This window comes from Parus major, chromosome 4A (genome assembly GCF_001522545.3).
Source record: "Parus major isolate Abel chromosome 4A, Parus_major1.1, whole genome shotgun sequence".
NCBI classification, from domain to species: Eukaryota; Metazoa; Chordata; class Aves; order Passeriformes; family Paridae; genus Parus; species Parus major.
In genome coordinates this window covers 18,677,307-18,688,731 of record NC_031772.1, presented here as the reverse complement: position 1 = coordinate 18,688,731, position 11,425 = coordinate 18,677,307, and the positions used below count along the sequence as shown (strand labels likewise).

Here is an 11,425-nt window from a genome sequence, read left to right as displayed (position 1 = left end):
TTTTTTATTTTTGTTTTTTTTTTTTAAAAAAAAACATTTCAACTTTCTGACGCCAGCGCTGATTTTTGCCGGGACCGCGTGAGTGTTCGGAGCCGAGGCCATGCGGTGAGCGAGGTAAGAGCGGGGATGGCACCGGGGATGGCACCGGGGATGGCACCGGGGATGGCACCGGGGATGGCACCGGGGATCCTCCGACCCACCCGGGGCTGCCCCCGGAGCCGCGGCTTTAACGAGACCCCAACACCGCAGCGCTTCTCTTTGTGCTCCGACCCCCTAAACCCGCGGCACCCCCGCGCAGGTACCTGCAGGACAAACCCTCCTGTCCCCCTCAACGCCCACAAAGCCGCCAAATTCGGATTAGTTTCGCAAAACCTCCCTTTTTTCCCCCTGTAACATCACGTGGGGATCTTTTCTTTGTTGGGGTGTTTTGGTTGTGTTGGAGCTGCTGAGGAAGCACCAGCTCGAAGCTGAGCGGGGCAGTTCCTGCCTCGGGCCCGGCTCTGGGTTTATTTTCCACCAGAAAATTGAGTGTTTTGAGCCTGGTTGAGGTTAGCTCAGCCGTGTGAGCTCCCAAAGAACCGGTTCATTGCTCGCCCAGGCTGATTCAAGGCGTGTTTGAATCCAGGGGAACATTTCTGTGCGCTCTGCTGGGGTTTCCGTGCTTGGGAGCGCTCACTTCTTACTGGTTTTAGTGGTCTTGGGGAATTTGGTGGAGAGCAAGTCTCACTCGGGTGTTTGCAGAGCCTGGCTGGAGGGTTCCCGTTCCCACCTCCACCTTGCTGCGTTTTACACCTTAAAACATTCATGAGCGATTTCAAAACGCGGGGATTAATGGCTGATACCGCCTGGCTGCTCCTCCCTTGAATTTGTTATAAAACAAGGCACGGCTCCTTCCCGGCAGCAGCTCCGTGTCACCCCTGCCCCTGGGTGATGGGAGGTTATTAAACCCTGCTCTGCTGCATCCAAACCCTCTGCCACTCTTTAAATCCAGTATTTATGGAATGTGGAATTAATGGAATATCGCTCCCTCCCCTCTGGTTGGCTTTAGGGAGAGTGAAATTGCCAGATTTAGGTTTGTTACAGTGAGGAGCAGGTGGATGCTCTGCTGGAGCTCCTGCACTGAGGCTTTGGGTGCTCCAGTGCTGGCAGGACGGCCGGGAGTGCTGAATTTCTGCCGTGCCACACCTCGTTTTCCTGGAATTAATTGGATTTCATTGATTTAATTTGATTTCATTGCAAGGCTAGGGGACGCTGCTGCCCCTCATCCGTGGTGTCCAGCGGAGTTACGGACTCAGAGCCACCCCGAGTCCCCCCGTGTGACACCGAGGTGGCCTCAGGGGGTGCTCTGTCCTCCAGAGAGGTGACAGTGACCTCTCTGCCTTGCTCTCCTCCTGCACCAGGAGCTGACCCAGAGCTCCAGGTGGGACTCCCAGGAGCTCGGGGTGGTGCCAGCGCTGGCACAGGTGGGAAGGGATGGTCCAAGGGAAGAAGGCGCTGGTGGGGAGGAGGAAGAGGCAGAGCATCATCCCGAGGAGAGGGAAAATGCGTCCCCTCCTTGGGGGAGCCTCCTGATGAGCTCAGCTGGAAGTGCTGCAGGTCTGCTTTGGAACGATGAGTCTGGAAACTGTGGTTGAACTAAAAGCCACAGGTGCAACAAGTTAATTTCTGGTCCTTTGCTCCATTTTTGGTCCATCCCACACCTGTTTTAAATGTTATTTCTTCCAACCCTGGTCCCCAGGCACCAGAAGCTCCTGCCCACTGTTACTGCTCCTTCTCCTGAGTGTTAATTGCTCTCAGCCATCCTGTTCAGTGGGGTTTTGTTCTCTCCAGCTTGTGGACTTCACTTCCAGGTGAAGTTTGAGGATGGCTTTGCTTTTCAATTTACCTTCCTGAGCCTCAGAAATAGTCTGGGGGATCCCAAAGATCTGAGTCCAGGAGCTGAAAACCCCACAGTTCCCTACTACAGTGACACTTGGAGCAGTTATTCCTGCCACTATTTGTGATTCCCATTTTTGCACTGATAACAACTGATTTAATAAATCTATTAATAAAACTGATAACAATAAAATGAAATAAAATTCCTCTGCCTCAGGATGGGTGGGAGCAGCTCCATGGGCCAAGTTCCTACCCCGTGGCCCCCTGCCAGCCTTGTTCAGGGGCATAAACATCACCAACTTTGATTTTTGTGGGGTGTTTTTTATGAAAATTGGTTGTATTTGGCTTTCTTGCATCCAGCACTCAATAGCTGTGGGAAGGAGGTTATTTCTGGCTTGGTGCTGACATTAGGACACAGTATTAATTTTCCGTGAAATGACAGATTTATTGGAATTTTCTTCATCTGCACGCTCCAACCTGAAAACCCGAGTTGGAATTTGCCAGAAGAGGGGGCATTTTGCAAACATCACAAAGGATTTTGGTGGCAGGGTGAGCTCAGCTGGAGAATTCACGATGCATCTCTAGGAACAGTGGAGTTTTGGGGGAAATTCTCCTGCAAATAAACGCTAACAAATGAATTTTGAGTCATTTAGGGCTGAGTGCAAGGAGCCCAATTCTCAGTCCCACTGCTGCCTGTTGGCTCCAAGTAGTTGTTAAAATAAGAAACTGTGGAGTAGCCTTGGATTTTTATTTTTTTTTTTATTTTTCCTCAAGGAAACTCTCCAAAAATGCCTTTTCCAGTTTTCTCCCAGTGGTTGTTTGTTGCTGTAGGTCGAGTTCTGGTGTTCTTGCTTGAGGTTTCTCTGCTTTTCCTTTCTGGAACGAGGGTGTGGAGCCCACAGCTCGGTGTTCCCTCTGTTGGATTGCTGACCCAGTCCTGCCCAGTAAAACCAGTCCTGTGCTGTGGCACTGCAGGAGCTCTGCTGGGGCTCTGGGCTTGGTTTTTTGTGTGGGATGTGTTGGGTTTGGGGTCCTGGGCTGTGTGTGCTTTCCAGCCTCGCCTCTTCTGTCCCCATCCCAAACCCAGAGCCCTCCTTAACCCTGGGATCGAGGCTTGGCGTTCTCTGCCCTTCAGCATTTCCCTGCTGCAGTGAGGGGGGATTTCAAGAGGCTGTTTGGGGTCAGCCCTGCCCTGGTGCCCACAGCCTGGGCTGGTGGGAGCTGCTGTGTGGCAGAACCTCATCCCCTCTTCAGCCCTGGGGAGAACGAGGCAGAGACAAAATAGGGGAGCTTGTGGAAGAAGCTGAGTGAAAACCTTGTTTGTGTTTCCCTGGTTCCCTCTTTGATGTCCCAGCTGCTGGGTTACAGTTTGGGTGCTAAATCCAGCAGGAAGGGACTGAATTTGGCCAGTTGTGTTCCTTCCAGGAGGTCTCATGGAGCTACTGGAGCATCCTGATTGTTCAGGATCGCTGCTAAGCCAGGCTCAGGTGCCATCAGCTATTCCTTGAGCTTTTTCCTCCTGCACTGAATGCTGATGTCTCTGTGCATCCAGAGTGATGGGGAAAGTGTGCAGAAATAAAACCAAATCTTAAAAACACCTTCCTGCTGCTCCTCTATTCTTCCCAGGCTTGATTTTTCTCCCAGTTTCTTCCCTTTCTCCTCCTCGGTGGTGCAGGGAGATGGAGAGTGGCCAGCTCATCTCTCCTTGGCTCTGCCCCTCCTTCCTTCTCAGGGCACTCCTTGCACCCTTCCCCTGCTCCAGCCTGGGATCATCCACCATTCCTGCTTTGCTGTGGGAGCTTGTCCTTGCCTTTTCTCAGTGTTTGGGATTTTCTCAGTGTTTGGGGCCGTGCTGATCCCTCATTCCAGGTAGAAGCTCCAGCACTGGAGCATTTTGGCTGCAGCTGCTGCCTCTGGTGCCATCAGCAGCAGCTCTGTCCTTGCTGCACCTGTGCCACCTTTCCAGGAGAGATGGAGACATTTCCAGGAGCCTCCCAAGCCCCAGCCTGCTCCGTGCTGCTTTCCTGAGCACTGCAGGATATGAAACATCCGTGAGAGAAAAGCCAGGTCCAGATGTTGCTAATGGATTATCCACAGCCATTCCCGGCCTGAATGGCTTCTGTTCCAAGCTCCTGGTGTGGCTTTTTCCCTGCTTCCCAGCCTGAGCTCGGTTGTGGTGCTTTCCCTGTTGCCAAAGGTACATCTCAGCACGGGCAGGAGGCTGGAGGAGCTGCCCTGACTCTGTGTTCCCGTGGCTGAGCTTTCCCAGGGTGTTTTCTCCCGGGAGCTGGAAATTCAGCACAGGAAATTCTGGTTGCACCATTATTGCGGAGCCTATTGTTTGGGGCAAGGGCAGGATTCGGGCTTGCTCACATCCTCCAGTGTCTGGCTGTGCTGAGAGGATGTGGTGGGGTAGCCAGGGCTGCAGGAGGAGCACAAAGCCCCGAGCTGCTTTTGTACAGAGCTCACACTCGGCCCAGATCCCCGAGTTTCTGCCCAAACCCGCCCCTCTGGTTTTTCATGGGAACCTCGGGGTTAAGGAGACCTTGGAGGGAGGATGAAGCAGGGCACAGCCCTTTGTTGCAGCGTTTTGCTGCTCAGCCCTCTCCCGGTGCGTGGTGGGCACCGTGTGTAGCCAGGGACACCCTGAGGGATGTAAAGCCAGGCTTTGGGGGGTGCAGAACCCACCAAGCACTGCCTTTGGGACACCAGCATGCATGGCCTGGATCTCAGGGGGTTTGTAGGCAGGCAGAGCACTGTTCCCACCTGCCACAGGCCGAGGTTCACCTGGCTGTGCCTCAGTTTCCCATTGGAGTGAGCTGCTGTGCCTGTGTTTGCTGTCGCTTTGCCTCTCTCCCTTCACTGATCTTTGTGGCTCAGATGGTTGGCAGCGATAGCTGCCTTTCCCAGGCTGGGCTCTGCAGCTTGCAAAAGCTGCTCCTCACTCACCTGTGTGAGCCCCAGCTCCTTCCAGGCTGCCTGGGATGTTGTGGCTGCCAACAGGAGGATCCCAAAGCTCTGCTGTCCAGTCTCTGCGGGGATGGCTGTGCACCCTCCTCGGGTTTTTCATTCCCTTTTGGCTGCCATCCCGAAAGAGGGGAAGCACCAAAGCATGGCAGGTGTGAAGAGCGAAGCTGCACGTGTGAATTCCTGCAGAATTCAGCTGGGAACTTCCCAGGGTTTTCCCTGAGCTTTTGCTGGCCCTGGACCGCCTGTGCAGGGTGAGGCTGTGCTGGGTTTGTGGGGCAGGGTGGCTGAGCCCTTGGGAAGGGACCCAAGCTGTGCCCGTGGCTGGCAGAGGGATGGGGAGCCTGGCAGCAGCTGGCCTGTGGCCTTCAGCTGAACGAGCCACCCTGGCAGGGGCTGCAGCTCATCTGCTGCTGCTCTCCTGCTGGCACGGGGCACCGGCTGCTGCCACTGCACTGCCATTGTCTGCCAGGGGCCTCCCGCACACTCAGGCCTTGTTTGAGAGAGACATTAATTAGTTTAAAGCTGCCCCGTGCCACTCGTGGCTGTGAGGAGTGTCTATTGTGCGAGGGAACAACAGCAGGGCTGTCAGGGTTGTCCCTGCAGAGGGAGGTCACACGTCCTGCTGGCCGGAGAGCTCGGGCTTCACCTTGGCACCCTCCGGTCTCCTGTGGCAGGGGTGGCACTGGGATCCTGCCTGAGCTCGGGAGGAGCAGGAGGATGAGAATTCAGCAGGTGTTTGAGCAGTGCAAGGTGCTGGGTTTGCTTCCCATCGGGCACCCCCAGAGTCTGTTAGCATCTTCCTATCCCTCCCTTGCACTGTACAGAGCTGGGCAAAGTTCCTGTGTGCAGAGCACGTCCTAAACTGGATAAACTGGGTTTCCACGCTGTGTACTGGAGCTGGGAGAGCAGGAGAGCAGCACACCCCGTGTTCCTCTGCAGGCACACTGGGAGCAGCCACTCACGGATAACGGGGAGAGCTGGAGAAGCAGCAGGGCTCAGGGTGGTGGTCTGGGCATTTCCAGAGTGCTCTGTGCTGTGGGTGATGCCCACAGGGTGAGGGTGGCTCCATGGTGTGGGTGATGGCAGCAGGGTGAGGGTGGCTCCATGGTGTGGGTGATGGCAGCAGGGTGAGGGTGGCTCCATGGTGTGGGTGATGGCAGCAGGGTGAGGGTAGCTCCATGGTGGGGTTGATGCCCATGGTGTGGGTGATGGCAGCAGGGTGAGGGTGGCTCCATGGTGGGGGTGATGGCAGCAGGGTGAGGGTAGCTCCATGGTGGGGTTGATGCCCATGGTGTGGGTGATGGCAGCAGGGTGAGGGTGGCTCCATGCTGTGGGTGATGGCAGCAGGGTGAGGGTGGCTCCATGGTGGGGGTGATGGCAGCAGGGTGAGGGTAGCTCCATGGTGGGGGTGATGCCCATGGTGTGGGTGATGCCCACAGGGTGAGGGTGGCTCCATGGTGTGGGTGATGGCAGCAGGGTGAGGGTGGCTCCATGCTGTGGGTGATGGCAGCAGGGTGAGGGTGGCTCCATGGTGAGGGTAGCTCCATGGTGTGGGTGATGCCCACAGGGTGAGGGTGGCTCCATGGTGGGGGTGATGCCCACAGGGTGAGGGTGGCTCCATGGTGTGGGTGATGCCCACAGGGTGAGGGTGGCTCCATGGTGTGGGTGATGCCCACAGGGTGAGGGTGGCTCCATGGTGTGGGAATGCTGAGCGTGGCCTGGGAGCCCACCTGAGCCTGGGGGATGCTCTCTGCACCCTGTGCTCGCTCTCCCTGTGTTTTCCAGGGAGATTGCACACACCACTGGCTGATGAGTTCACTTTATGTGGTGTCAAGTCCTGCCAAAACAATTTCTTCCTGTTATTGCTGCTCCAGTTGTAGAGAAGTGGTAAGAACCTTTTGCAGGGACCTGGTTTCTCCCAGGGGCTCTGCTCCTCTGAGCTGGGAGTTGGAGCAGCAGTTCCCAGGGTGACTTTTCCTCAGTCCTTCAGTTAAATTTCAGTTAGTTTTAGTTAAATGATTTAAGGAATGCCTGAGTATGGTCTGTGTAGGGTCTCTCCACAGCCAGATGGATGTGGTTCATTTTGGGTGATATTTCCTATGAATTATCTCTTCAGTTGCTCAGGGAAGTGGTTAATGAAGGGCAAAGCCCGTGAAGACAAGGCTTGTGTTAAAATGAAAGCTGGGACAATGTGAGGCTGTGTTTGGATCTGGACTGCAGCTGTGGGACCATCCCGGGTCTCAGCCCTGGTGCCTTCAGCTGATGGTTCCTCTTGTCACACCATTTTCTTTCCATCCTTGCAAAGGCAAATTTTTAAGGCCAGACCTTAAGTATTCCAATGGGAATGAGGGTGGGTATTAAACCCCCTTCTGCTTGGTCTTTGTTTTGAGTGAACAAACTTGAATATAAAGCAGACCCACCAGAAATACAGAATCCTAGAATGGTTTGGGTTGGAAGGAACCTTAAAGAACATCTTGTTCCAAGCCCTGGCTGGGCAGGAACACCTTCCTCTGGAAGGTTTGTAGGGCTGTGGTGTGGGTTTGTGCCAGGCAGTGCTGGATCAGCTGTGGTGAGTTACGATAAAGGAATAATTCCAGGTTTCCCGGTGGCAAACAGAGCTGGGAGGGCTCCAGGGGAACAATCAGGATTGAACAGGATGCACTCCTGTTCCTAAGAGAGAGCTGCTGGAGGAAGGAAAAACAGGAAAAAAGGCAGTTAATGACTGGGGTGAGGTGCTGCCCCTCGGCACAGGGTGCCAGGGCTGTCCCAGCACCTCAGGTGTGCAGGGAGAAACAGGGGCCACAAAAACCCCCTGGAAATGCAAATGTTTGAGCCATGAGGAGGGAGAGGAGGAGGGAGCTGGGCTCCTCAGCTGGGCTGTCCACAGGGACCTTTGGCCAGGTCTGATGCTGGGAACGGTGTAAATGAGTTGGTGCCTGCAGACAGGGATCCTGCAGAAGGGATCTTTGCTTCTGACCCTTCAGGGGTTGATGTTTTCTCACCCTGGGATGCAGCAGCATCCCTGTAATTCTCCAAGGGCAGGAAACTCCTCTGTGGCCTCTCTCTGGTCTATAATTGGTCCCTGTGACTTCTCACCATAGTAATTAAAACCAAGTATTTAAATAAACTTTTGTAAAGATAATGAGTTGCATTAGGTAGAAATATTTGTATAAAATGGAAGTAAATAAATGACATAACCCAGCCCATGTTTGACACAGCTAGAAGCAGTTTTCTCCAAGACACAGATTATTCCATAATTGCTCCTTAATGGAGTTCTTGCCTCTTTCCTCTGAAGGCTTTGCCCTTGTCCAGAGCCCAGGAGGAAGCAGCAGGATTTATGGAAGTTACATGTTTGTGTTCCTTCAAGCTTCTCTGTGATCAGTGGGTTTTGCACCCATAAAGGATGAGGGCAATGTCACAAAAAAGGTCTGTGGGGAGTGCAGGGAATCTATTCCTGCAATTTCAGGCTGGAACATCGTGTGTGATAATTACTCTGCAATCTTTCTGAGCACCTTGCTTTGATTCCTGGAAAGTCTCACCTTTATTTACAGAGTGAGTGTGTTAATTAAGACAGTCGAAAAAGAAGAATTCTTTTTTTTTTTTATTTTTTTTTGGGAAGAGCTTTACTGTAGGATGCTGTAAACTCCATGGAACATGGGTTGATTCCTGGATGCTCCTTGGGGCACTGCTCAGAAAATCCAAAGCATTGCACGTCTTCCCACAAACTCACAAAAGGAGTTCAAACTTTGGCTGGAAGCAGGAAGGAAATGTGGATTTAGGTGGTATTGGAGGACCTTCCCTGGTTCTTTCTATCCCCTCTGCTTTATGAGGATAACACATGGCAAGAATGAATACTGGGACCCCTAATTTGAGTTTAGTTTAGGCACCTGATTGGCACAAATTCAGTGGGAAATCTGATTTTGGTGTTAAAGGCACAGCTTTCCCCCAGGAGGGAGCTGGGTTAGGGGTGTCTGGGAGATTTCCTGAGCATGCAGGAGCATTTCTAAAGCAGCAACAATCTGGGACAGGATCCTCTGCAGAGTCCAGCCAAGCAGCCTTCAGAGCCTGCTGTTAATCTGCTCTTTTTGGGCTCACCCTGACATGGCTTAAATTGGGATTTCTGCCTGTGGAGGTGTGGGGACAGCACGTTTTAAGCTGGATAAATAACAGCTGGGTTTGGTCTGGTGGCTGTGGAGCTGCACTGCTGTAGAGATGGGTCAGAACTTTGTGTTTCTGAGTTGGAAGGGACCCACAAAGATTGCTGAAGTCCAGCTCCTGGCCCTGCACAGGACAAGCCTCAAAATCACTGAATAACCCAGATGAGAGGCTTAATTAATGTCTCTCTTCCTTCTGTGCTCGTACACCCAGGGGAGGGGCAGCTTGGGAGGGAAGTTCAGCACAGGCTTTTGCCAGGGCTGGAACAAATGAAGCAAGGGCGATGCCTTGGATGTGAGGATGACAAAGATTTCAGTGGGTTTCATTGATTTTTCACTGGCTGCTTCTTTCCTGCCTCATTCCTGCCCTGCTGGGCCCATCCTGTCACCCCTGGGGGTCCCTGCCCCAGTGTTTGTGTCCCAGCTGCCCTGTGCCAGGAATGGCTCCTTGCAGCCTTTCCCAAGTGCTCTGTCTTTCAGGGAGATTATTTCTGGCACGCTCTGTCAGGTTTCTTGATTTTCTTGCTGCAGGTAGTTGTGAAACAGCAGCTGTTCTGCAAGTGCCTCTGCTGGGCTGGCACTCCTTTGCCTTCTGCTGTAGGGAAGAGGGAGAGTGAATTAAGGACAGACAAGAAAAAGAGAGATTAAAGTCAATGCAAGATCCCTCTGGCTCTGTGGGAATTGAGTTTTGCTCAGGTTTTCTGCTGGACAAGCCCATATTCTTTAATTTATTTTATTATTTTTTTTTGTTTTGTTTAAGCACGTCTGTTGTTTCCTCTGAAGGAAGAAGAGGTCACTTTTTCCACACTGCTGACGTGAGCTGTGAATCACAGTGGTTTTGGGAAGGTGCTGTTGCTGGGACCAGTCACATTGTCAGAATATTTCTGCCTTCACCCTGAAGTCCTGGGGTGTTTTGCAGGCCGTGTGCCAAAGGTGTGGGGATGAGCACAGCTCAGAGTGCACTTCTGGTGCTTCTCAAACGGGGTGGGAAGGAAGGATTGGCTCCTTGAAGGTCTGGATTTCCAGGCAGCGCTGTGGTGTCTGGATTTCCAGGCACCTCCATGGATGGGAGGTGATTTTTCAGGATGGAAAGGGGTCAGCACGTGGCCTGGGAGCCATGGGGGGTTTTGCCTTGGTGCTCCAGCCACAAGAAAGACACAACTCTGGAGGGCCAAGCAGAGAGCTGAGAAGGTTTTGTGGATGCTGGCAGCGCTGGGGAGCTCCTGGGAGCTGGGGCTGCTCCTGCCCTGCCTGTGCAGGCACGTGGAGCCTGCGTGGGAGTTCTTCAGCAGCTCAGCAGGCTTGGAAACCCCACACGAACTGGGGTGCCCTGGCTCGCTGCACCCTCCACAGGGAGCACATCCTTGCAGAACTCGTATCCTCGTCTTTTCCAAGGATTTGCAGCCTCATGCCTGGCTGCTGTGGCTTTCCAGAGCTGTGGAAGTCTGTCACTGCTGCTCAGCACTGGCTGAGCACTGTCACCCATCAAGAATTTAGGTTTGTGTGACATGAGCTGGCAAATCAAGATGTTGTTTTTTGCCTGATGGCAATGTTTGGATATCCACGCTGTGCAATTTCCTGAAGAAACTAGATATTGCCTGCACGTGTTCCCAAAGTCTTTGTGTTTTAAAGCCTGGCTGAAGTTGCAGGTGTGCTGGGCTCATCCTTGGATCTGCACCTCAGAGGGGATGGGCACGTTCAGGGTGACTGGTCCTGTCCTCCCCTGCTTGTGGCTTTTGTACAGACCTTTGGCACACATGGCAATAAATTTGTTTGCTGTTGAAAAGGAGCCATTGGAGAGACTACAGAATATACAGGATATAGAAAAGGGTGAAATAAAAAGGTGCCTAATACTCAGGACCTTGTAAAAAGATTATTTGTTCCATAAATAGGGACAAAGGGAACCTTTAGCTGCTCCTGCTCTGCTGAGTTTTGATCCCTAAAAAGAAAGGGTAAAGCAGGCAGAGGAGGCACAGCTGTGTGGCCACCTGTGCCTGCACTGCCCCATCCCTGTGGCAGGGGCAGGGGGTGCAAAGCTCATTAGCAGTGTTGTTAATTGGCTGCAGTGGTGGCTCCCTGCGTGGCCCCAGCGGAGCGTGGCTGGCTCGAGCAGCCCTGGAGCGTGAGCGATGAGAGCTGACAGCTCCTTTTGCAGGACAAAGCCGGGCTGGGGACACTGCATGGGGCAGACAGGGCTGTGCTCCCCGTCCCTTCACCTCTGGGCTGCTTTAGTGTCCCTGTGGGACTGGCCTGGCTGGCTGGTGTTGATAAAGTGTGGATTTGAAGCCTTGGGTTAGGAGATGAGGGACAGCTGGGCCAGGCTGGGCTGCACAAATGCAGGATAACTCAGCAGCAGCAGCATTCCCACCGAGTTTGGGCTCCAGATGTCACCCCAACAGCAGCATTCCCATCATGTTGGGATCCAG

The 11,425-nt window shown here is 53.3% G+C and overlaps 1 protein-coding gene across 4 annotated transcripts in view; it reads left to right on the top strand.

The window, feature by feature from the left end:
- Window positions 1–21: 21 nt before the first annotated feature.
- ARHGEF9 (Cdc42 guanine nucleotide exchange factor 9) overlaps window positions 22–11,425 on the top strand; it is a 204,617-nt gene continuing 193,213 nt past the window's right edge. For 2 of the 4 annotated variants that reach the window (XM_033514029.1, XM_015626399.3), the window contains exon 1: window positions 23–114. The gene's annotated coding sequence lies outside the window, so the exon portion shown is untranslated. Of the gene's footprint in view, window positions 115–11,425 lie in introns of all 4 variants that reach the window. The other 2 variants (XM_015626398.3, XM_015626397.3) reach the window with 2 other exon arrangements.